Here is a 3,887-nt window from a genome sequence, read left to right on the forward strand (position 1 = left end):
ATGGACTTCTAGTAAGGATCCTACTCCCTATAGGTGTGGAGGGGGAGAATTGTTGAGTATCCACACCAATGTGAACTTGGCTATGGAAGTCAAGTATGGAGGCTACAAACTTGCTGAAGTTTTTCAAACCTAGGGTGGCTTGCCATTAACTTTGGTAGTTGGTTGTTGGCAAGCAGAGATTGGCAAGCAGAGGTTGAGTTTGGCTCTCCCGTTTGTGTATAAAATGGAAAGAGGTGAGCTGAGTTAGTTCATTAGAAAGAGAAGGAAACACAGGGAGTGTAATATGTGAGTGAGAGTGCTATAGAGAGAGAGTGAGGTGTGAGTGTTGTAAACTCCCTCTAGGAAAAATTCTATAGTGGATACCTCTCCCGTGGACGTAGGCTATTGCCGAACCACGTAAATTTCTTGTCTTTTTTCTGTGTGTGATTGATTTCTGGTGTGCCTTAATCCTAACAGTGCAGCACAAAAGTGTCGATAGTGAGTCCAGGTTCGAACCCCAGCAACACACCCCACTTGCAACCTTCACTGGTAATGGCCTTTTCTTCCTCATTTCTTCCAAAACGAACATCATAATTGCACTTGACATGTTCCCGTGCTCACTAAGCACATGCCGACTGGCTCTCAGCTTGTCCTTTTTTAAACCCAATTTTTGTTAAATCTGGTCTAGAATTTTAGAAATAGCGAGTTCCAATCGCCGCTAACACCGATTGGACCAAACGCTTTAACCAAGCACTTGTCAATGTTATCTGCTATCATATTAGGCACAGTATTTGACAGCTGCAAAATGAGGCCTATTTCACATAAATGGACTTCAATCGTACCCTCGGTGCTGACACAATTTCAAAAAGCGGACGTTCTGTGGAGGTATCAGGGTCTGCGCCAATAATCATCACCAAAAAGAGAGTCCCAACTGGTGGAAGATGGCCCGCGGAATGAAACAACAAAGTTTTCAGAGCGGACAACGAGAACCCGTGCACCGGCATTGTTCTCGGCAAGATCCTTGGCATGGAAGCGCTGACAAAGCAACTAGAGCTGTTCATCATGAAGAGGAGGTGGGTGATACTTGAAATGGGTTGGCCTCAGTGTTTAATTGCAGTTGAGTCTTGGTCTGGAAGAGCTAAAATAATCTGGTTTTTTGGTTATTTTAGTTTAATTTTTTTAGTCTCGTTTGGTTTTTGTTTTTGGTTTTTTTGACTTCTGTGAGAGAAAAAATATAATAATTATGGTTTAAGTGTGATATTTTATCTTATTGACTTATGTAATCAATTTTATTTTTTGTCCTTTTTTAACCCAAAAAAATCAAAACCAAACATAGCTTGAGGCTGCTTTTGCACCCAGTTTTGGTGTTTCTATGTCTTGCCAGGCATCCAAGGATCATGCCTTGTGACCGCATATGTTTGGATTCTCCTCTACAATTTTTTCACTTAGGTGCATGTGTTGCTTTCTAATCATTGATTTGTTGCTTGTATGTACGTAATGCACTACTCTATCTGTCTTAAAATATTAGTTTCTTATTTTATTTTTTATTATCCCAAAATATTAGGCCATTTTCAAAAATCAAGTACAAAAATAATATAAATTTCCTATTTTGCCCTTCTTCTAAATTCATCAACAACATAAAAAGTACAATTATGACATTGATATTCTCCAAAAAATATTCTATCAAAGGGTAATTTTAGAAAATCAATTTTTTTAAAGTGCAATAATTGTACTACCAAAAAAAAACTAGATTTCCCAAAAGGGACCATTATTTTGGGACGGAGGGAGTCATAAAATACAAACATATATATATATATATATTCATAATAAAAAAGTTTAATTCTTAATATTTTTAAAATGAGTAATGCTACGTACCTTGAATTTGAGTTTGCCTCGAATGGCTCGAATTTCATTTTGCTTGTTGTTCGGTCGGTCATCCGGCAAAAAGGCTGAGAGCCGCGATCGACAAGGTGACAACTGCGGTAGACAAGTGTTTCACCCGGTTGTCTGGCTGGTCGACCAGTGAACAGAAATTCGTCGCATTCGAGGCAGCTCAATTCAAGGCACCTAGGATTTCCCTTTTAAAATTTACCATTAATTTAAAAAATTGTCTTTTAAACTTACACTAATAAATTATAATTTCCCCAAGAAAAAAGAAACTAGCAAAACAGTACACAAATAGCAAAGAATCAGGTAAACATTTAAAAATAGAGTGATGTTAGACAGTCCTAATTTTTGTGGTTCAACTTGGCTCAAATGATGTGGCTTGATGATGTGGAAAATTATTATTATTATAAATTTTTTGTTTTGGAGGCATAGGGCTTTAGCGTTGGCAAGCTTTCAGTTTACAGAGGTTGCTACCCTCAACCTTTCCTTTCTTAGATCAAGCTCAACACAGATCTGTTTCATTTCCTACCTCAGACCGTAACTTCAGAAACTACTTCTTTGGTTATGAAGGAGACCTAAGATCAACAACTTGATATACAGTAATAACACACTCTCTTCTAAAAATGAAAAACTTTTCTATTTATTAAACAAAGATTTACAAGGAAAGGGGTGTTTGTAGACTGTTGGATTGCTAGAGTATTGTTTGCTCTAAGAAGGCCTGAGAACCAGACTTCTTTCTTAGTGTCAAGTATACTCTAAGTAATCTGTCCCCTTTTTTTCTCCCTTAAGGCCTTTATATAGGTACCTTGTGGACTTTTAAGTCCGGATTTCAACCTATTCTATATAATATTTTATATATTATATTTTATTGTTACTAGAAGACAAACAAGAGACAAACAAGCAGGTGGCATGGCTACATGCTGATTTATTTATTAACAAGAGACACTTGGTGGGGTAGTCACATGGAAGTGTAGTCTTTAGCCCATGGTTTGCCAAATTGCCCATGGTTTTTTCAACCTATTGCATTTTCTAGATTCCACACCCCTTCATCACCTAGTTCTCATCATACTCTTCAAACATCTCATCCCATCCTTCTAGATCTTGTTCCATAAGATATTTCTCCAGAATTTTACATCTTTTTTAGATAAATATGTCCCTGATTCTACTCGTTCCAAATAATCATATAATGATTCACAAGGCAATCCTGGAACAATTAATTTTTCTGCCAAGGATAGTGTTATGACAAATGTTGTTCTTCTATAATGAACTAATTTGAATCCAACCCTTGCTAATTCTGTAGTTTCGTGAGATATTAGGAAAATCCTCTCGCCCTTGCTTCTGTTGGATCTAATATAAAAGGTTCGTCCCAATCTTGGAACCAATCACATTTGTAGGGGATTACATCTTGTTTTTGACTTTTATCAGATAATGAGCTACCTTTAGACGTTCATCCTTTACCTCTATTTGGGCAGTTGTAAATGTGATGGGTGCCATGCTTGGATATTCTTCAAGACTTTATAAATTCTTTTGAACATGAATTGTTGGAATTTGGTGAGTTGAGTGAACATAGTACTCTGTGGGTGAGGTGGAACGTTGAATGTATTGATTATTCCTAATTTCCACATTTGAACCAAAGGATCTTTTGGGCTGATGAGTTTATCTGGATTGACTAAAATTTTTAACATTCTATAACTATACAATGTAGTTCGTTTGTTGAAGTAGCGTCACTGAGTTCCCAGATAGGTGACACATTCTTCATACCATTTCAGAAATAATTTAAGAAATGTACATTTTTTTATTATTTTATCTTGGAGGTCAGCAAGGAGTTGAAGAAATGAATATAATATTTCTAATCTTAAAAAGGTTTTTGCTACTAAATGGGTTGTTCTAATAAGCTTGTTCATAGAACGGTTCTTTCCTGCAGCCTGCATTTTTTTTGGATAATTTCAGCACTGTCTTGTGTCACCAAGTCCAGCACTTCTTGAGTTTCTACTAGGAGTGTTTCCTTCTCTGGCGGTGTA

General features: G+C 36.8%; 1 pseudogene; it reads right to left on the minus strand.

Annotated features, from left to right (window-relative positions):
- Nucleotides 1–449: 449 nt before the first annotated feature.
- On the minus strand, nt 450–3,360 carry LOC145813093 (chalcone synthase pseudogene; annotated as a pseudogene).
- Between the last annotated feature and the right edge of the window lie 527 nt (nt 3,361–3,887).

The sequence above is a fragment of the Camellia sinensis genome, chromosome 1, assembly GCF_055761805.1.
Source record: "Camellia sinensis isolate YWXY chromosome 1, ASM5576180v1, whole genome shotgun sequence".
NCBI lineage: Eukaryota > Viridiplantae > Streptophyta > Magnoliopsida > Ericales > Theaceae > Camellia > Camellia sinensis.